Source organism: Nuphar pumila, chromosome 13 (genome assembly GCF_984573655.1).
Source record: "Nuphar pumila chromosome 13, dmNupPumi1.hap1.1, whole genome shotgun sequence".
Classification (NCBI taxonomy): domain Eukaryota; kingdom Viridiplantae; phylum Streptophyta; class Magnoliopsida; order Nymphaeales; family Nymphaeaceae; genus Nuphar; species Nuphar pumila.
Genome location: NC_143261.1, coordinates 42,050,031 through 42,073,634, shown reverse-complemented (window position 1 = coordinate 42,073,634; position 23,604 = coordinate 42,050,031).

Genomic DNA, 23,604 nt, shown 5'->3' with positions numbered 1-23,604 from the left:
ATCATCCATATAAGTGTTCTAATGTTGTCAAAAAAAAATCATAGTGAGTCATTCATTCATATATGTGTTCTAAGTTTGTCAAAAAAAAATTATAGTGATTCAATCATGCATATATGTGTTATATTGCTCTCAAAAAAAAATTTAGTGATTCAATCAGGCATATATATGTTCAAAAGCTGTAAAAAAACATTCATAATGATTCAACCATGCATATATGTGTTCTAAAGCTGCAAAAACAATTCATAGTGATTCAATCATGCCAGTATGTTTTCTAATGCTGTCAAAGAAATGTCACAGTGATTCAATCATGCATATATGTGTGCTAAGGCTGTCAAAAAGTTTCATAGTGATTCAATCATGCATATATATGTTCTAAGGCAACAAAAAAAAATTCATAGCAATTCAATCATGCATATATGTGTTTTAAGTCTCTCAAAAAAAATTCATAGTGATTTAATCTTGCATATATGTGTTCTAAGGCTCTCAAAAATATTTCATAGAGATTCAAATATGCATATAAGTGTTCTAAGGCTGTCAAAAAATTTCATAGTGATTCAAACATGCATATATGTGTTCAAACGCTGTAAAAAAAAATCATAGCACTTCAATCATACATATATGTGCTCTAAGGCTGTCAAAAAAATTTCATAGTGATTCAATCATGCATATATGTGTTCTAAGGCTGTAAAAAAAAAATCATAGTGATTCAATCATGTAGATATGTGTTATAAAGTTATCCAAAAAAAATCATACATATTCAATCATGAATATATGTAATCTAATGCTCTCAAAAAAAAAATATAGACATTCAAATATGCATATATGTGTTCTATGGCTGTCCAAAAAATTTCATAGTGATTCAATTAATGCATATATGTGTTGTAGAGCTGCAAAAAATTTGATAGTAATTCAATCATGCATATATGTGTTCTATGTTGTCAAAAAAAATTTATAGTGAATCAATCATGCATATATGTGTTCTACGGCTGTTAAAAAAAATTTATAGTGTTTAAATCCTGCTCTTATGTGTTCTAAGGCTGTCAAAAAAAATTCATAGTGATTCAATCATGCATGTATGTGTTCTAAGGTGGTCAAAAAAAATGTTGTGATTCAATCATCCATATATTCGTTCTAAGTCTATCAAAAAAAAATTTATTGATTCAATCAAAAATATATGTGTTCAAAGGCAGTTAAAAAAATCTCATAGTGATTCAATCATGCATATATGTGTTCAATGGCTGTCAAAAAAATTTCACAGTGATTCAGTCACGCATATATGCGTTCTAAGGCTATTAAAAAAAATTCATAGTGATTCATTCATTCATATATGTGTTCTAAGGCTGTCAAAAAAAAAATCATAGTGATTGAATCATTCATATATATGTTGTAAAGTTGTAACAAAAAAAATTAATGATTCAATCATGCATATATGTGTTCTAATGCTCTCAAAAAAATTTTGTAGTGATTCAATCATGCATGTATGTGTTCTAAGGCTGCAAAAACTTTTCATAGTTTTTCAATTACGCATATATGTGTTCTAAGGCTGTCAAAAAAATTTCATAGTGATTCAATCATGCATATGTATGTTTTAAGGCTGTCAAAAAAATTTTAAAATGATTTAATCCTACATATATGTGTTCTAATTCTATCGAAAAAAAATTCACAATGATTAAATCATGCATATATGTGCTAAGGCAGTCAAAAAAATTTCATAGTGATTCAATCATGCAGATATGTGTTCTAAATTTGTCAAAAAAAAATTATACTGATTCAATCATGCAAATATGTGTTCTACGGTTGTCAAAAAAATCTCATAGTGATTCAATCATGCATATATGTGTTCTATGGTTCTCAAAAGATTTCAAAGTGATTCAATAATCCGTATAAATGTTCTAAAGTTGTTAAAAAAAATTCATAGTGATTCATATTCATATATGTGTTCTAAGTTTGTCAAAAAAAAATTATTGTGATTCAATCATGCATATATGTGTTATAATAATCTCAAAAAAAATTGTAGTGATTCAATCATGCATATATATGTTCAAAGGCTGTAAAAAAAAAATCATAATGATTCAATCATGCATATATGTATTCTAAAGCTGCAAAAACATATCATAGTGATTCAATCATGCATGTATGTGATCTAAGGATGTCAAAAAAATGTCACAGTGATTCAATCATGCATATATGTGTGCTAAGGCTGTCAAAAAATTTCATAGTGATTCAATCATGCACATATGTGTTCCAAGGCAACAAAAAAAAAATCATAGCGATTTAATTATGCATATCTGTGTTCTAAGTCTCAAAAAAATTTCATACAGATTCAATAATGCATATATGTGTTCGAAGGTTATCAAAAAAATTTCATAGTAATTCAATCTAGCCTATAAGTTTTCTAAGGCTATAAAAAAAATTTCATAATTATTCAATCAAGCATATTATTGTTCTAAGGCAATCAAATAAATTTTATAGTGATTCAATCATGCATATATGTGTTCTAAGGCTGTCAAAAAAAATTCATAGTGATTCAATCATGCATATATGTGTTCTAAGGTTGTCAAAAAAAATTCATAGTGATTCAATCATGTAGATATGTGTTCTAAAGTTGACAAAAAAATTTTATACTGATTCAATCATGTATATACGTATTTTAATGCTCTAAAAAAAATTATAGTCATTCAAATATGCATATATGTGTTCTAAGGCTGTCAAAAAAAATTCATAGTGATTTAATTAATGCATATATGTGTTCTAAGGCTGCAAAAAAATTTCATAGTTATTCAATCTTGCATACATGTGTTATAAGGCTATCAAAAAAATTTCATAGCAATTCAATCATGCATAGATGTGTTCTAAGGCTGTCAAAAAACATTTATAGTGATTCAATCGTGCATATATATGTTCTAAGGCTGTAAAAAAAAATATTATTGATTCAATCATGCAAATATGTGTTTTAAGGTTGTCTAAAACATCTAATAGTGATTCAATCAAGCATATATGTGTTCAATGGTTGTCAAAAAATTTCATATTGATTCAGTAACGCATATATGTGTTCTAAGGTTGTAAAAAAAAATTCAAAGTGATTCATTCATTCATATATGTGTTCTAAGGCTGTCAAAAAAAATTCATAGTGATTAAATCAATCAACTATGTATCCTAAGGTTGATAAAAAAAATTTATAGCGATTCAGTCATGCATATATGTGTTCTAATGCTCCCAAAAAAAACTTGTAGTGATTCAATCATGCATATGTGTTATAAGGCTGCCAAAAAAAATCATAGTGATTCAATCATGCATATGTGTTATAAGGCTGCCAAAAAAAATCATAGTGATTCAATCATGCATATATGTGCTCTAACGCTGCAAAAACATTTCGTAGTTTTTCAATCATGCATATATGTGTTTTAAGGCTGTCAAAAAAATCTCATAGTGATTGAATCATGCATAGATGTGTTTGGTGGATGTCAAAAAAATTTCATAGTGATTCAATCATGCATATGTGTTCTAAGGTTGTCAAAAAACTTTCATAGTGATTCATTCATTCATATATGTGTTCAAAGGTTGATAAAAAACATTTATAGTGATTCAATAATGCATATATGTGTTCTAATGATCTCAAAAAATTGGTAGTGATGTAATCATGCATATATGTTCTAAGGCTGCCAATAAAAATTCATAGTGATTCAATCAAGCATATATGTGTTCTAAGGCAGCAAAAACATTTCATAGTTTTTCAACCATACATATATGTGTTCTAAGGCTATCAAAAAATATTCACAGTGATTCAATCATGCATATATGTGCTAAGGCTATCAAAAAATTTCACAGTGATTCAATCATGCATATCTGTGTTCTAAGGCTATAAAAAAAAATTCATACTGATTCAATCATTCTTATATGTGTTCTAAGTCTCTAAAAAAAAATTCATAGTGATTAAATCATGCATATATGTGTTCTAAGTCTCTCAAAAAAAAATCATGGTGATTCAATCAAGCATATAAGTATTCTAAGGCCGTGAAAAAAAATTCATATTGATTCAATCATGCATATAAATGTTCTAAGGCTTTCAAAAAAAAATCATAGTGATTCAATCATGCATATATGTGATCTAAGGCTGTCAAAAAAATTTCATAGTGATTCAATCACGCATATATATGTTCTTGGGCTGTCAAAAAATTGCATAGTGATTCAATCATGTAGATATGTGTTCTAATGTTGTCAAAAAAAAATTATATTGATTCAATCATGCATATATGTATTTTAATGCTCTAAAATTTTTTTATAGTCAATCAAATATGCATATATATGTTCGAAGGCTGTCAAAAAAAATTCATAGTTGTTTAATTAATGCATATATGTGTTCTAAGGCTGGAAAAAAAATCATTGTGATTCAATCATGCATATATGTTTTATAAGGCAATCAACAAAATTTCATAGTGATTCAATCATGCATATATCTGTTCTAAGGCTGTCAAAAAAATATTATAGTGATTTGATCATGCATATATTTGTTCTAAGGCTGTGAAAAAAAAAATTATTGATTCAATCATGCATTTTTTTGTTTTACGGTAGTCTAAAAAATTTCATAGTGATTCAATCAAGCATATATGTGTTCGATGGTTGTCAAAAAAAATTCAAAATGAATAAAAAATGCATATATGTGTTCTATGTTTGTCAAAAAAATGTCATAGTGATTCATTCATTCATATATGTGTTCTAAGGCTATCAAAAATATTTCATAGTGATTCAATCAAGCATATATGTGTTCTAAGGTTGATAAAAAAAAATTTTAGTGATTCAGTCATGCGTATTTGTGTTCTAATGCTCTCAATCATGCATATGTGTGCTCTAACGCTGCAAAAACATTTCATAGTTTTTCAATCATGCATATATGTGTTCTGAGGCTGTCAAAAAAATCTCATAGTGATTCAATCATGCATAGATGTGTTCAATGATTGTCAAAAAAATTTTATAGTGATTCAATCATGCATATATGTGTTCTAAGATTGTCGAAAGAAATTTCATAGTGATTAAGTCATGCTTATAATTGTTCTAAGGCAGTAAAAAAAAATTCATTGTGATTCAATCATGCATATATGTGTTCTAAGGCTGTCAAAAAAAAATTATTGTGATTCAATCATGCATATATGTGTTCTAAGGATGTCAAAAAATATATTGTTTTGATTCAATCATGCATATAAGTTTTCTAAGGCTATCAAAAAAATTTATAGTGATTAAATCATAGATATATGTGTTCTTAGGCTGTCAAAAAAATTTCATAGTGACTCAATCATCTAGATATGTGTTCTAAGGGTGTCACAAAAATTTCATGTGTTTTCAGGTTGTCAAAAAGAATTTATAGTGATTTAATCAAGAATAAATGTTTTAAATTTTCTAAAAAAAATTATAGTGATTCAATCATGCATATATGTGTTCTAAGGCAGTCAGAAAAAATTCATAGAGATTTAATCATGCATATCTGTGTTCTAAGGCGGTAAAAAAAAATCATAGTGATTCAATCAGGCATATATGTGTTCTAAGGCTATTAAAAAAATCTCATAGTGATTTAGTCATGCATATATGTGTTCTGAGGCTATCAACAAAAATTTATAGTGATTCAATCATGCATATATATGTTCTAAGACAATCAAAAAAATTTCATAGTGATTCAATCATGCATATATGTGTTCAAAAGCTGTCACAAAAAATTCATAGTAATTCAATCATGCATTATTGTGTTTTAAGGCTGTCAAAAAAAATTCATAGTGATTCAATCATGCACCTAATTGTTTTTAAGCTGACAAAAACGTTTTATAGTGATAAGTCTGTCGAAATTTTTTCATAGAGATTCAATCTTGCATATACGTGTTCTAAGGCTGTCAAAAAAATTTCATAGTGACTCAACCGTGTAGATACGTGTTCAAATGCTCTCAAAAAATTTTATAGTGATTCAATCAGTCATATATGTGTTCTAAGGCTATAAAAAAAAATTCATAGTGATTCAATCATGCATATATGTGTTCAAAGGCTGCAAAAATTTGTCATAGTGATTCAATCATGCATGTATATGTTCTATGGTTGTCAAAATAAATTCATAGTGATTAAATCATGCATGTATATGTTCTAAGGCTGTCAAAAAAATTCATCGGGATTAAATCATGCATATATGTGTTCTAAGGTTGTCAAAAAAGAGTTGTAGTGATTCAATGATTTATATATATATCTGTTCTAAAGCTATCAAAAAAAATTTATAGTAATTCAATCATGCATATACATGTCTTAAGGCTGTAAAAAAAATCTCATAGTCATTTAATCATGCATATATGTGTTCTATGGTTATCAAAAAAAATTCATAGTGATTCCATCAAGCATATATGTATTCTACCACTGTCAAAAAAATCCATAGTGATTCAATCATGCAGATATGTGTTCTAAGGCTGTCAAAAAAAATCATAGTGATTCAATCATGCATATATGTGCTCTAACGCAGCAAAAACATTTCGTAGTTTTTCAGTCATGCATATATGTATTCTAAGGCTGTCAAAAACATCTCATAGTGATTTAATCATGCATAGATGTGTTTGGTGGATGTCAAAAAAAAATCATAGTGATTCAATCATGCATATATGTGTTCTAAGGCTGTCAAAAAACTTTCATAGTGATTCATTCATTCATATATGTGTTCAAAGGTTGATAAAAAACATTTATAGTGATTCAATCATGCATATATGTGTTCTAATGATCTTAAAAAAAATTGTAGTGATTTAATTATGCATATATGTTCTAAGGCTGCCAATAAAAATTCATAGTGATTCAATCAAGCATATTTGTGTTCTAAGGCGGCAAAAACATTTCATAGTTTTTCAACCATACATATATGTGTTCTAAGGCTATCAAAAAATATTCATAGTGATTCAATCATGCATATATGTGCTAAGGCTGTCAAAAAATTTCATAGTGATTCTATCATGCATATCTGTGTTCTAAGGCTATAAAAAAAAATTCATACTTATTCAATCATTCTTATATGTGTTCTAAGTCTCTCAAAAAAAATTCATAGTGATTCAATCATGCATATATGTGTTCTAAGTCTCTAAAAAAAAAATCATGGTGATTCAATCAAGCATATAAGTTTTCTGAGGCCGTGAAAAAAAAATCATATTGATTCAATCATGCATATAAATGTTCAAAGGCTTTCAAAAAAATTTCATAGTGATTCAATCACGCATATATATGTTCTTGGGCTGTCAAAAATTTGCATAGTGATTCAATCATGTAGATATGTGTTCTAATGTTGTCAAAAAAAAATTATACTGATTCAATCATGCATATATGTATTTTAATGCTCTAAAATTTTTTTATAGTCAATCAAATATGCATATATATGTTCGAAGGCTGTCAAAAAAATTTCATAATTGTTTAATTAGTGCATATATGTGTTCTAAAGCTGCAAGAAAAAATCATTGTGATTCAATCATGCATATATGTATTATAAGGCTATCAACAAACTTTCATAGTGATTCAATGATGCATATATCTATTCTAAGGCTGTGAAAAAAAAAATTATATTGATTCAATCATGCATTTTTTTGTTTTACGGTAGTCTAAAAAATTTCATAGTGATTCAATTAAGCATATATGTGTTCGATGGTTGTCAAAAAAAATTCAAAATGATTCAAAAATGCATATTGTGTTCTACGTTTATCAAAAAAATGTCATAGTGATTCATTCATTCATATATGGGTTCTAAGGCTATCAAAAATATTTCATAGTGATTCAATCAAGCATATATGTTTTCTAAGGATGATAAAAAAAATTTATAGTGATTCAATCATGCATATTTGTGTTCTAATGCTCTCAATCATGCATATGTGTGCTCTAACGCTGCAAAAACATTTCATAGTTTTTCAATCATGCGTATATGTGTTTTGAGGCTGTCAAAAAAATCTCATAGTGATTCAATCATGCATAGATGTGTTCAATGATTGTCAAAAAAAATTTATAGTGATTCAGTCATGCATATATGTGTTCTAAGGTTGTCGAAAGAAATTTCATAGTGATTCATTTATTCATATATGGGTTCTAAGGATGTCAAAAAAATTGCACAGTGATTCACTTAAGCATATATATGTTCAAAGGTTGATAAAAAAAATTTATAGTGATTCAATCATGCATATATGTGTTCTAATGATCTCAAAAAAAATTGTAGTGATTTAATCATGCATATATGTTCTAAGGCTGTCAAAAAAAAATCATAGTGATTCAATCATGCATATAAGTGTTCTAAGGCTGCAAAAACATTTCATACTTTTTCAACCATGCATATATGTGTGCTAAGGCTGTTGAAAAATTTCATAGTGATTCAATCATGCATATTTGTGTCCTATGGCTATCAACAAAAATTCATAGTGATTCAATCACGCAGATATGTGTTCAAAGGTTGTCGAAAGAAATTTATAGTGATTCAATCATGCATATATATGTTCTAAGGCTGTCAAAAAAAAATTATAGTGATTCAATCATGCAAATATGTGTTCTAAGGCGCAAAAACATTTCATTGTGATTCAATCATGCATATATCAGTTCGAAAGGTGTAAAAAAAACTTCATAGTGATTCAATCTTGCTAATATGTGTTGTAAGCTTGTAAAAAAAAAATCATAGTAATTAAATCATGCTTATATCTGTTCTAAGGCTGCCAAAAAAAATTCATAGTGATTCAATCATGCATATATGTGTTCTAAATTTGTTTAAAATTTTTTATAGTGATTCAATCATGCATATATGTGTTCTAAGGCTGTCAAAAAAATTTCATAGTGATTAAATCATGCTTATATGTGTTCTAAGGCAGTAAAAAAAAATTCATTGTGATTCAATCATGCATATATGTGTTCTAAGGCTGTCAAAAAAAAATTATTGTGATTCAATCATGCATATATGTGTTCTAAGGATGTCAAAAAATATATTGTTTTGATTCAATCATGCATATAAGTTTTCTAAGGCTATCAAAAAAAATTATATTGAATAAATCATAGACATATGTGTTCTTAGGCTGTCAAAAAAAATTCATAGTGATTCAATCATCTAGATATGTGTTCTAAGGGTGTCACAAAAATTTCATGTGTTTTAAGGTTGTAAAAAAGAATTTATAGTGATTTAATAATGGATAAATGTTTTTAAATTTTCTAAAAAAAATTATAGTGATTCAATCATGCATATATGTGTTCTAAGGTAGTCAAAAAAAATTCATAGTGATTTAATCATGCATATCTGTGTTCTAAGGCGGTCAAAAAAAATCATAGTGATTCAATCAGGCATATATGTGTTCTAAGGCTGTGAAAAAAATCTCATAGTGATTCAGTCATGCATATATGTGTTCTGAGGCTGTCAAAATTTTTTTATAGTGATTCAATCATGTATATATATGTTCTAAGACAATAAAAAAAATTTCATAGTGATTCAATCAAGCATATATGTGTTCAAAAGCTGTCAAAAAAAATTCATAGTAATTCAGTCATGCATTATTGTGTTTTAAGGCTGTAAAAAAAAAATCATAGTGATTCAATCATGCACATAAGTGTTTTAAAGCTGACAAAAACATTTTATAGTGATAAGTCTGTCAAAAATTTTTCATAGATATTCAATCTTGCATATACGTGTTCTAAGGCTGTCAAAAAAAATTCATAGTGACTCAACCCTGCAGATACTTGTTCAAATGCTGCCAAAAATTTTTTATAGTGATTCAATCAGTCATATATGTGTTCTAAGGCTGTAAAAAAAAATTCATAGTGATTCAATCATGCATATATGTGTTCAAAGGCTGCAAAAATTTGTCATAGTGATTCAATCATGCATATATGTTCTATGGTTGTCAAAAAAAATTCATAGTGATTCAATCATGCATATATATGTTCTAAGGCTGTCAAAAAAATTCATTTGGATTAAATCATGCATATATGTGTTCTAAGGTTATCAAAAAAGAGTTGTAGTGATTCAATGATTTATATATGTGTTCTAAGGCTGTCAAAAAAAATTTATAGTAATTCAATCATGCATATACATGTCTTAAGGCTGTAAAAAAAATCTCATAGTCATTTAATCATGCATATATGTGTTCTATGGTTATCAAAAAAATTTCATAGTGAATCAATCAAGCATATATGTATTCTACCACTGTCAAAAAAATCCATAGTGATTCAATCATGCAGATTTGTGTTCTAAGGCTGTAAAAAAAAATTAATAGTGACTCAATCATGCATATATGTGTTCAAGGGCGGTCAAAAAAAAAATCATAGTGATTCAATCATTCATATATGTGTTTTAACGCTATCAAAAAAATTTCATAGTGATTCAATCAAACAGATATGTGTTCTAAGGTTGTCAAAAAAAATTTGTAGTGATTTAATCATGCATATATGTGTTCTATGGTTGTCAAAAAAAATTTATAGTGATTCAATCATGCATACATCTATTCTAATGCTCTCTAAAAAAATTGTAGTGATTCAATCATGCATATATGTGTTCTAAGGCTGTCAAAAAAATTCATTGTGATTTAATCATGCATATCTGTGTTCTAAGGGTGAAAAAAAATCATAGTGATTCAATGATGCATATATGTGTTCTAAGGCTCTCAAAAAAAATTCATAGTGATTAAATCATGCTTACATGTGTTCTAAGGCTGTCAAAATTTTTTTATAGTGATTCAATAACGCATATATGTGTTCTAACGCTGTAAAAAAAAATTTGTAGCGATTCAATCATGCATATATGTGTTCAAAGGCTACAAAAAAATTGTATTGATTGAATCATGTATATATGTGTTCTAAGGCTGTCAAAAAAATCTCATTGTGATTCAATCATGGATATATGTGTTCTATGGTTGTCAAAAAAGATGCATAGTGATTCAATCATTTATATTTGAGTTCTCAGGCAATAAAAAAAAATTGTAGTGATTCAATCTTGCACATATGTTCTAAGGATGTCAAAAAAAATCCATAGTGATTCAATCATGCATATATGTGTTGTAAGGCTATAAAAAAAAAACATAGTGATTCAATCCTGCATATATCTCTTCTAAGGCGGTCACAAAATTTTCATAGTGATTCAATCATGCATATATGTCTTCTTCGGCTGGCAAAAAAAAATCAAAGTGATTCAATGATGCAGATATGTGTTCTACGGTTGTTAAAAAAATTCCATAGTGATTCAATAATGCATATATGTGTTCTAAGTCTGTCAAAAAAATTCCATAGATATTCAATCATGCATATATGTATACTAAGGCTGTAAAAAAAAATTCATAGTGATTGAATCATGCATTTACGTGTTCTAAGGCTGTCAAAAAAAATTCATAGTGAGTCAATCATGCATATATGTGTCATAAGGCTGTCAAAAAATTTTCATAGTGGTTTAATCATGCATATATTTGTTCTAAGGCTGTCAAAAAAGTTTGATAGTGATTCAATAATGCATATATATGTTCTAACGCTACCAAAAAAAAATTATAGTGATTCAATCATACAGATATGTGTTCTAAGGTTGTCAATAAAAATTTATAGTGATTCAATCATGCATATGTGTGTTCTAAGGTTGTGAAATTTTTTTATAGTGATTCAATAATGCATATATGTTTTCTAAGCATCTAAAAAAAAAATCATAGTGATTTAATTATGCATATCTGTGTGCTAAGGCTCCAAAAGAAAATCATAGTGATTCAATCACGCATATATGTGCTCTAAGGATATCAAAAATTTCACATTGATTAAATCATGCTTGTATGTGTTCTAAGGCTGTCCAAAAAAATTCATAGTGATTCAATCATGAATATATATGTTCTAAGGCTGTAAAAAAAAAATTTGTATTGATTCAATCATGCATATATGTATTCTAAGGATGTCAAAAAAATCTCATAGTGATTCAATCATGCATATATGAGTTCTATGGTTGTCAAAAAAAATCATAGTGATTCAATCATTTATATATATGTTCTTAGCCTATAAAAAAAATGTTATAGTGATTCAATCTTGCATATATTGTTCTAAGGCAGTAAAAAAAATGCCATAGTGATTTAATCATGTATGTATGTGTTCTAAGGCTGTCAAAAAAAATTTATAGTCATTCAATCCTGCATATATGTGTTCTCAGGCTGTCAAAAAAAATTCATAGTGATTCAATCATGCATATATGTGTTGTACGACTGTCAAAAAAATTTCACACTATATCAATCAGGCAGATATGTGATTTATGCTTGTTAAAAAAAATTCATATTGATTCAATCATGCATATATATGTTCTAAGTCTGTGAAAAAAATTCTAGAGTTATTTAATCAAGCATATATGTGTTCAAAGGCAGTCAAAAAAAAATCATAGTGATTGAATCATGCATATATGTGTACTAAGGCTGTCAAAAAAATTTTATAGTGAGTCAATCAAGCATATATGTGTTCTAAGGCTGCAAAAAAAATTTATAGTGACTCAATCATATATGTGTTCTAAGGCTGTTAAAAAAATTTCACAGTGATTCAATCATGCATATATGTGTTCCAAGGCAGTCAATTTGATTAAATCATGCTTGTATATGTTCTAAGGGTGTCAAAAAAAATTCATAGTGATTCAATAATGCATATATGTGTTCTAAGGCTGCAAAAAAAAATTGTATGGATTCAATCATGCATATGTGTGATAAAATGCTCTAAAAAAATTTATAGTGATTCAATCATGCATATATGTGTTCTAAGGCTTTAAAAAAAAATCATAGTCATTAAGCCTTGCTTATATGTGTTCTAAAGCAGTCAAAGAATTTCATTATGATTCAATCATGCGTATATGTGTTCTAAGGCTGTCAAAAAAAAATTATAGTTTTTCAATCATGCATATATGTGATCTAAGGCTGTCAAAAAAATATTGTATTGATTCAATTATGCATATATGTGTTCAAAGGTTGTCAAAAAAATCTCATATTGATTCAATCATTCATATATGTGTACTATGTTTGTTAAAAAAAATCATAGTGATTTAATCATTAATATATGTGTTCTACGGCTATAAAAAAAAATTCATTGTGATTGAATCATGCATATATGTGCTCTAAGGTTGTCAAAAAAAAATTCATAGTGATTCAATCATGCATAAATATGTTCTAAGTCTATGAAAAAAATTCTATAGTTATTCAATCAAGCATATATGTGTTCTAAGGCACTCAAAAAAATTTCATAGTGATTGAATCATTCATATATGTGTTCTAAGGCAGTCAAAATTTTTTTATAGTGAGTCAATCATGCATATATGTGCTCTAAGATTGTCAAAAAAAATTCATAGTGATTCAATCATGCATATATATGTTCTAAGTCTATGAAAAAAAATCTATAGTTATTCAATCAAGCATATATGTATTCTAAGGCAGTCAAAAAAAAATCATAGTGATTGAATCATGCATATATGTGTTCTAAGGCTGTCAAAAAAATTCTATAGTGAGTCAATCATGCATATATGTGTTCTAAGGCTGCAAAAAAAAATTCATAGTGATTCAATCGTGCATATATGTGTTCTAAGGCAGTAAAAAATAGGTCAATTTGATTAAATCATGCTTATATGTGTTCTAAGGGTTTCAAAAAAGTTTCATAGTGATTCAATAATGCATATATGTGTTCTAAGGCTGTCAAAAAACAATTTTATGGATTCAATCATGCATAAAAGTGATAAAATGCTCTAAAAAAAATTATAGTGATTCAATCATGCATATATGTGTTCTAAGGCTTTAAAAAAATCATAGTGATTAAGCTTTGCTTATATGTGTTCTAAGGCTGTCAAAGAATTTCATTGTGATTCAATCATGCATATATGTGTTCTAAGGCTGTCAAAAAAAATTTGTAGTGATTCAATCATGCAAATATGTATTCTAAGTCTGTCAAAAAAATATTGTATTGATCCAATCATGCATATATGTGTTTTAAGGTTGTCAAAAAAATCTCATAGTGATTCAATCATGCATATATGTGTTCAAAGGTTGTCAAAAAAAATTCATAATGATTCAATATTGCATATATGTGTTCTAAGGCTGTTCAATCATGTATATATGTGTTCTAAGGTTGTTAAAAAAATTTCACAGTGATTCAATCATGCATATATGTGTTCCAAGGCAGTCAAAAACATGTCAATTTGATTAAATCATACTTGTATATGTTATATGGGTGTCAAAAAAACTTCATAGTGATTGAATAATGCATATATGTGTTCTAAGGCTGCAAAAAAAAATTGTATGGATTCAATCATGCATATATGTGATAAAATGCTCTAAAAAAATTTATAGTGATTCAATCATGCATATATGTGTTCTAAGGCTTTAAAAAAAAATCATAGTGATTAAGCCTTGCTTATATGTGTTCTAAAGCTATCAAAGAATTTCATTGTGATTCAATAATGTGTATACGTGTTCTAAGGCTGTCAAAAAAATTTTGTAGAGATTCAATCATGCATATATGTGATCTAAGGCTTTCAAAAAAATATTGTATTGATTCAATTATGCATATTTGTGTTCAAAGGTTGTCAAAAAAATCTCATATTGATTCAATTATGCATATATGTGTACTATGTTTGTTAAAAAAATTCATAGTGATTTAATCATTCATATATGTGTTCTAAGGCTATCAAAAAGATTTCATTGTGATTGAATCATGCATATATGTGCTCTAAGGTAGTCAAAACAAAATTCATAGTGATTCAATCATGCATAAATATGTTCTAAGTCTATGAAAAAAATTCTATAGTTATTCAATCAGGCATATATGTGTTCTAAGGCACTCAAATTTTTTTTATAGTGATTGAATCATTCATATATGTGTTCTAAGGCTGTCAAAAAATAGTGAGTCAATCATGCATATATGTGCTCCAAGGTTGTCAAAAAAAAATCATAGTGATTCAATCATGCATATATATGTTCTAAGTCTGTGAAAAAAATCTATAGTTAGTCAATCAAGCATATATGTATTCTAAGGCAGTAAAAAAAAACTCATAGTGATTGAATCATGCTTATATGTGTTCTAAGGCTGTCAAAAAAATTCTATAGTGAGTAAATCATGCATATATGTGTTCTAAGGCTGCAAAAAAAAATTATAGTGACTCAATCATGCATATATGTGTCTAAGGCTACTAAAAAAATTTCATAGTGATTCAATCATGCATATATGTGTTCTAAGGCAGTCAAAAATAGGTCAATTTGATTAAATCATGCTTATATGTGTTCTAAGGGTGTCAAAAAAGCTTCATAGTGATTCAATAATGCATATATGTGTTCTAAGGCTGTCAAAAAACAATTTTATGGATTCAATCATGCATATAGGTGATAAAATGCTCTAAAAAAATTTATAGTGATTCAATCATGCATATATGTGTTCTAAGGCTTTCAAAAAAAATCATAGTGATTAAGCCTTGCTTATATGTGTTCTAAGGCTGTCAAAGAATTTCATTGTGATTCAATCATGCGTATATGTGTTCTAAGGCTGTCAAAAAAAAATTTGTAGTGATTCAATCATGCAAATATGTATTCTAAGGCTGTCAAAAAAATATTGCATTGATCCAATCATGCATATATGTGTTCTAAGGTTGTCAAAAAAATCTCATAGTGATTCAATCATGCATATATGCATACTATGGTTGTTCAAAAATTTCATAGTGATTTAATCATTCATATATGTGTTCTAAGGCTATCAAAAAAATTTCATTGTGATTGACTCATGCATATATGTGCTCTAAGACAGTCAAAAAAATTTCACTGTGACTTAATCATGCATATATATGTTCTAACGCTGTTAAAAAAATTTTGTAGTGATTCAATCATGCATATATGTGTTTGAAGGCTGTCAAAACTTTTTATAGTGATTAAATGATGCATATATGTGTTCTAAGGATGTCAAAAAAAATCCATAGTGATTCAATCATGCATATATGTGTTCTACGACGGTGAAAAAACATCTATAGTGATTCAATCATGCATATATTTGTTCTAAGTCTATCCAAAGAAATTCATTGTGATTGAATCAAGCATATATGTGTTCTAAGGCTGTCAAAAATATTTCATAGTGATTAAATCATGCATATATGTGTACTATGTCTGTCAAAAAAAATTTCTTAGTAAATTAATCTTGCATATATATATTCAAAGGCTGTCAAAAAAAATTCACAGTGATTCAATCATGTATACATGTGTTTAAAGGCTGTCAAAAAAATTTCATGGTGATTCAATCGTGCATATATGTGTTCTAAGACTATCAAAAAAATTTCATAGTGATTAAATCATGTAGATATGTGATCTACAACTGTCGAAAAAGGTTATAGTTATTCAAAAATGCAGATATTTGTTCTCGGGTTGTCAAAAAAAAATTATACAAATTCAATCATGCATATATTTTTTGTAATGCTCTCAAAAAAAATTTGTAGTGATTCAATCATACAGATATGTCCTCTAAGGATGTCTAAAAAATTTCAAAGTGATTAAATCATGCATATATATGTTCTAAGTTTGTCAAAAAAATTTCATAGTGATTTAATCATGCATATATGTGTTGTAAGACTATCAAAAAAATTTCATAGTGATTCAATCATGCAGATATGTTATCTACTGTTGTCGAAGAAAATCATAGTTATTCAAAAATGCAGATATTTGTTTTGGTGTTGTCAAAAAAAATTTGTACCGATTCAATCATGCATATATGTGTTCTAAGGTTGTCAAAAAAAAATCATAGTATTTAAATCAAGCATATATGTGTTCTAAGGCTCTCAAAAAAATTCATAGTGATTAAATCATGCATATATGTCTTCTAAGGCTGTAAAAAAAAATTGATTGTGATTGAATCATGCAGACATGTGTTATAAGGCTTTCAAAAAAAATTTATAGTGATTCAATCATGCATATATGTGTTCTGATGTTGTCAAAAAAAAATTATAGAGATTCAATCAGGCATATATCTGTTCTAAGGCTATCAAAAAAAATTTATGGTGATTCAATTATACTTATATGTATTCTAAGGTTGTCAAAAAAAATTTAGTGATTGAGTCACACATATATGTGTTCTAATGCTCTAAAAAAAATTTATAGTGATTGAATCACGCATATTTGTGTTCTAAGGCTGTCAAAAAAAATTCATAGTGATTCAATCATGTATATATGTGTCAAAAAAAATTCACAGTCATTCAATCATATATATATGTGTTCTAAGGCTGTCAAAAAAATTTCACAGTGATTCAATCATGCATATATGTCTTCTAAGGTTGTCAAAAAAAATTCATAGTGATTCAATCTTGCAGATATGTGTTCTAAGTCTGTCAAAAAAATTTCATAGTTATTTAATGAATGAGATATTTGTTCTAAGGTTGTCTAAAAAATTTATATAGATACAATAATGCATATAGGTGTTCTAAGTCTGTTAAAAAAAATTCATAGTGATTCAATCGTGCATATATATGTTCTAAGTCGGTCAAAAAAAATTTATAGTGATTCAACCATGCATATATGTGTTCTGACGTTGTCAAAAAAAATTTATAGAGACTCAATCATGCATATATGTGTTCTAAGGCTGTCAAAACAATTCCATAGTCATTCAATCAAGCTTATACGTGTTCTAAGGTTGTCAAAAAAATTCCATTATGATTCAATCATGCATATATGTGTTATAAGGTTGTCAAAAAAATTTATAGTGATTAAATCAAGCATATATGTGTTCTGATGTTGTCAAAAAAAATTTATAGAGATTCAATCATGCATATATGTGTTCTAAGGAGGTCAAAAAAAATCATGGTGATTTAATCATGCAGTTATGTGTTCTAATGTTGTCGAAAAAAAATTATAGTGATTCAATCACTCATATATGTATTCTAATGCTCTTAAAAAGATTTATAGTGATTCAATCATGCATATATGTGTTCTAAGGCTTTCAAAAAAAATTCATAGTGATTCAATCATGCAGATATCTGTTGTAAGGCTGGAAAAATAAATTTTGGTGATTCAAACATGCGTATATGTGTTCTAAGGCTGTCAAAAATATTTCATAGTGGTTCAATCATGCATATATGTGTTCAAAGGCTGTCAAAAAAAATTCATTGTAATTCAATCATGCATATATGTGTTCAAAGGCTGTCAAAGAAAATCATAGTGATTCAATCATGCATATATGTGTTCTAAGGCTGTCAAAAAAAATTCACTGTGATTCAATCATGCACATATGTGATCAAAGGTTATCAAACAAAATTTTTAGTGATTCAATCATGCATATATGTTTTCTAAGTCTGTAAAAAAAAATTCATAGTGATTCAATACTGCATATATCTGTTCTAAAAATTTCAAAAACTTTTTATAGTGTTTCAATCATGCATATATGTGTTTTGATGTTGTCAAAAAAAAATTATAGAGATTCAATCATGCATATATGTGTTCTAAGGCCGTCAAAAAATTTTCATAGTCATACACTCTTGCTTATATTTGTTATAAGGCTGTCAAAAAAAATTCATTGTGATTCAATCATGCATATATGTGTTCTAAGGCTGTCAAAAAAGTTTCATAGTGATTCACTAATGCATATATGTGTTCTAAGGCTGTCAAAAAACAATTGTATGAATTCAATCATGCATATATGTGGTAAAATGCTCTAAAAAAATTATAGTGATTCAATCATGTATATATGTGTTCTATGGCTTTAAAAAAAAAATAATAGTGATTAAGCCTTGGTTATATGTGATTCAATCATGCGTATATGTGTTCTAAGGCTGTCAAAAAAAATTATAGTGATTTAATCATGCATATGTATTCTAAGGCTGTCAAAAAAATATTGTATTGATTCAATCAAGCATATATGTGTACTATGGTTGTTCAAAAATTTCATAGTGATTTAATCATTCATATATGTGTTCTAAAGCTATCAAAAAAAATCATTGTGATTGAATCATGTATATATGTGCTCTAAGGCTGTCAAAAAAAAATCACTATGGCATAATCATGCATATATATGTTCTAGCGCTGTTGAAAAAATTACGTAGTGATTGAATCATGCATATATGTGTTCGAAGGCTGTCAAAAAAATTTCATTGTGATTAAATGATGCATATATGTGTTCTAAGGATGTCAAAAAAAATTCATAGTGATTCAATCACGCCTATATGTGTTCTACGGCAGTCAAAAAAAATCTATAGTGATTCAATCATGCATATATTTGTTCTAAGGCTATAAAAAAAAATTCATTGTGATTGAATCAAGCATATATGTAGTCTAAGGCTGTCAAAAATATTTCATGATGATTCAATCATGCATATATGTGTACTAAGGCTGTCAAAAAAAATTCTTAGTAATTCAATCTTGCATATATATGTTCTAAGGTTGTCAAAAAAATTTCACAGTGATTCAATCATGTGTACATGTGTTTAAAGGCTATCAAAAAAATTTCATGGTGTTTCAATCGTGCATATATGTGTTCTAAGACTATCAAAAAAAATTCATAGTGATTAAATCATGTAGATATGTGATCTACAGCTGTCAAAAAAGGTCATAGTTATTCAAAAATGCAGATATTTGTTCTCGAGTTGTCAAAAAAATTTTATACCAATTCAATCGTGCATATATGTTTTTTAATGCTCTCAAAAAAAATTTGTAGTGATTCAATCATACAGATATGTCTTCTAAGGCTGTCTAAAAAATTTCAAAGTGATTAAATCATGCATATATGTGTTCTAAGGATGTCAAAAAAATTTCATAGTGATTCAATCATGCATATATGTGTGGTAAGACTATAAAAAAAAATTCATAGTGATTCAATCATGCAGATATGTGATCTACGGTTGTGAAAAAAATTCATAGTTATTCAAAAATACAGATATTTGTTTTGGGGTTGTCAAAAAAAATGTATATCGATTCAATCATGCATATATGTGTTCTAAGGTTGTCAAAAAAAAATCATAGTATTTAAATCAAGCATATATGTGTTCTAAGGCAGTGAAAAAATATTCATAGTGATTGAATCATGCATATATATGTTCTAAGGCTGTCAAAAAAAATTCATTGTGATTGAATCATGCATACATGTGTTCTAAGGCTGTCAAAAAAAAATTATAGTGATTCAATCATGCATATATGTGTTCTGATGTTGTCAAAAAAAAATTATAGAGATTCAATCAGGCATATATGTGTTTTAAGGCTGTCAAAAATTTTTTATGGTGATTCAATTATGATTATTTGTGTTCTAAGGTTGTCAAAAAACATTTATAGTGATTGAGTCACACATATATGTGTTCTAATGCTCTCAAAACAAATTTATAGTGATTGAATCATGCATATATGTGTTCTAAGGCTGTCAAAAAAATTCATAGTGATCCAATCATGCATATATGTGTTTTAAGGTTGTCAAAAAAAATTCACACACATTCAATCATATATATATGTGTTCTAAGGCTGTCAAAATTTTTTCACAGTGATTCAATCATGCATATGTCTTCTAAGGTTGTCAAAAAAAAATCATAGTGATTCAATCATGCAGATATGTGTTCTAAGGCTGTCAAAAAAAATTCATAGTTATTTAATGATTTAGATATTTGTTCTAAGATTGTCTAAAAAATTTATATAGATTCAATCATGCATATATGTGTTCTAATGCTGTTAAAAAAATTCATACTGATTCAATCATGCATATATATGTTCTAAGTCTGTCAAAAAAATTTTATAGTGATTCAATCATGCATATATGTGTTCTGATGTTGTCAAAAAAAAATTATAGAGACTCAATCATGCATATATGTGTTCTAAGGCTGTCAAAAAAATTCCATAGTCATTCAGTCATGCATGTACGTATTCTAAGGCTGTCAAAAAAATTCCATTATGATTCAATCATGCATATATGTGTTCTAAGGCTGTCAAAAAAATTTATAGTGATTAAATCAAGCATATATGTGTTCTGATGTTGTCAAAAAAAATTTATAGAGATTCAATCATGCATATATGTGTTCTAAGGGGATAAAAAAAAATCATGGTGATTCAATCATGCAGTTATGTGTTCTAATGTTGTCGAATAAAATTTATAGTGATTCAATCACTCATATATGTATTCTAATGCTCTTAAAAAGATTTATAGTGATTCAATCACGATTATATGTGTTCTAAGGATTTCAAAAAATTCATAGTGATTCAATCATGCAGATATGTGTTGTAAGGCTGGAAAAAAAAATCATGGTGATTCAAACATGCATATATGTGTTCTAAGGCCGTCAAAAATATTTCATAGTGGTTCAATCATGCATATATGTGTTAAAAGGCTGTCAAAAAAAATTTCATAGTATTTCAATCATGAATATATTTGTTCAAAGGCTATCAAAAAAAAATCATAGTGATTCAATCATGCATATATGTGTTCTAAGGCTGTCAAAAAAATTTCACAGTGATTCAATCATGCACATATGTGATCTAAGTTTATCAAAAAAAATTAATAGTGATTCAATCATGCATATATGTGTTCTAAGTCTGTCAAAAAAAATTCATAGTGATTCAATACTACATATATGTGTTCTAAGGCTGTCAAAAACTTTTTAAGGTGTTTCAATCATGCATATATGTGTTTTGATGTTGTCAACAAAAAATTATAGAGATTCAATCATGCATATATGTGTTCTAAGGCCGTAAAAAAAAATTCATAGTCATACAGTCTTGCTTATATGTGTTATAAGGCTGTCAAAAAAAATTCATTGTGATTCAATCATGCATATATGTGTTGTAAGGCTTTAAAAAAAAAATCATAGTGATTAAGCCTTGCTTATATGTTTTCTAAGGCTGTCAAAGAATTTCATTGTGATTCAATCATGCATATATGTGTTCTAAGACTGTCAAAAAAACAAATTGTAGTGATTCAATCATGCATATATGTATTCTAAGGCTGTCAAAAAAATATTGTATTGATCCAATCATGCTTATATGTGTTATAAGGCTGTCAAAAAAAATTCATTGTGATTCAATCATGCATATATGTGTTCTAAGGCTTTAAAAAAAAATTCATAGTGATTAAGCCTTGCTTATATGTGTTCTAAGGCTGTCAAAGAATTTCATTGTGATTCAATCATGCGTATATGTGTTCTAAGACTGTCAAAAAAAATTTTATAGTGATTCAATCATGCATATATGTATTCTAAGGCTGTCAAAAAAATATTGTATTGATCCAATCATGCTTGTATGTGTTCTAAGGCTGTCAAAAAAAACTCATAGTGATTCAATCATGCATATATGTGTAGTATGGTTGTTCAAAAATTTCATAGTGATTTAATCATTCATATATGTGTTCTAATGCTATAAAAAAATTTCATTGTGATTGAATCATGCATAAATGTGCTCTAAGGCTGTCAAAAAAATTTCACTATGACTTAATCATGCATATATATGTTCTAACGTTGTTAAAAAACATTTGTAGTGACTCAATCATGCATATATGTGTTTGAAAGCTATCAAAAAAACTTCATAGTGATTAAATGATGCATATATGTGTTCTAAGGATGTCAAAAAAAATCCATAGTGATTCAATCACGCATATATGTGTTCCACGGCGGTAAAAAAAAATCCATAGTGATTCAATCATGCATATATTTGTTCTAAGGCTATAAAAAAAAATTCATTGTGATTGAATCAAGCATATATGTGTTCTAAGGCTGTCAAAAATATTTCATAGTGATTCAATCATGCATATATGTGTACTAAGGCTGTCAAAAAAAATTCTTAGTAATTCAATCTTGCATATATATGTTCTAAGGCTGTCAAAAAAATTTCACAGTGATTCAATCATGTATACATGTGTTTAAAGGCTGTCAAAAAAATTTCATGGTGATTCAATCGTGCATATATGTGTTCTAAAACTATAAAAAAAAATTCATAGTGATTAAATCACGTAGATAAGTGATCTACAGCTGTCAAAAAAGGTCATAGTTATACAAAAATGCAGATATTTGTTCTCGGGTTGTCAAAAAAAATTATACCAATTCAATCATGCATATATGTTTTGTAATGCTCTAAAAAAAATTATAGTGATTCAATCATTCAGATATGTCTTCTAAGGCTATCTAAAAAATTTCAAAGTGATTAAATCATGCATATATGTGTTCTAAGGATGTCCAAAAAATTTCATAGTGATTCAATCATGCTTATATGTGTGGTAAGACTATCAAAAAAATTTCACAGTGATTCAATCATGCAGATATGTGATCTACGGTTGTCAAAAAAATTCATAGTTATTCAAAAATGCAGATATTTGTTTTGGGTTTGTCAAAAAAAATTTATACTGATTCAATCATGCATATATGTGTTCTAAGGTTGTAAAAAAAAATCATAGTATTTAAATCAAGCATATATGTGTTCTACGGCTGTCAAAAAAAATTCATAGTGATTGAATCATGCATATATGTGTTCTAAGGCTGTCAAAAAAAATTATAGTGATTCAATCACACATATATGTGTTCTAAGGCTGTCAAAAAAATTCCATAGTGATTCAATCATGCATATATGTCTTCTAAGGCTGTCAAAAAAAATTCATAGTGATTGAATCATGAATCTATGTGTTCTAAGGTTGTCAAAAATATTTCATACTGATTCAATC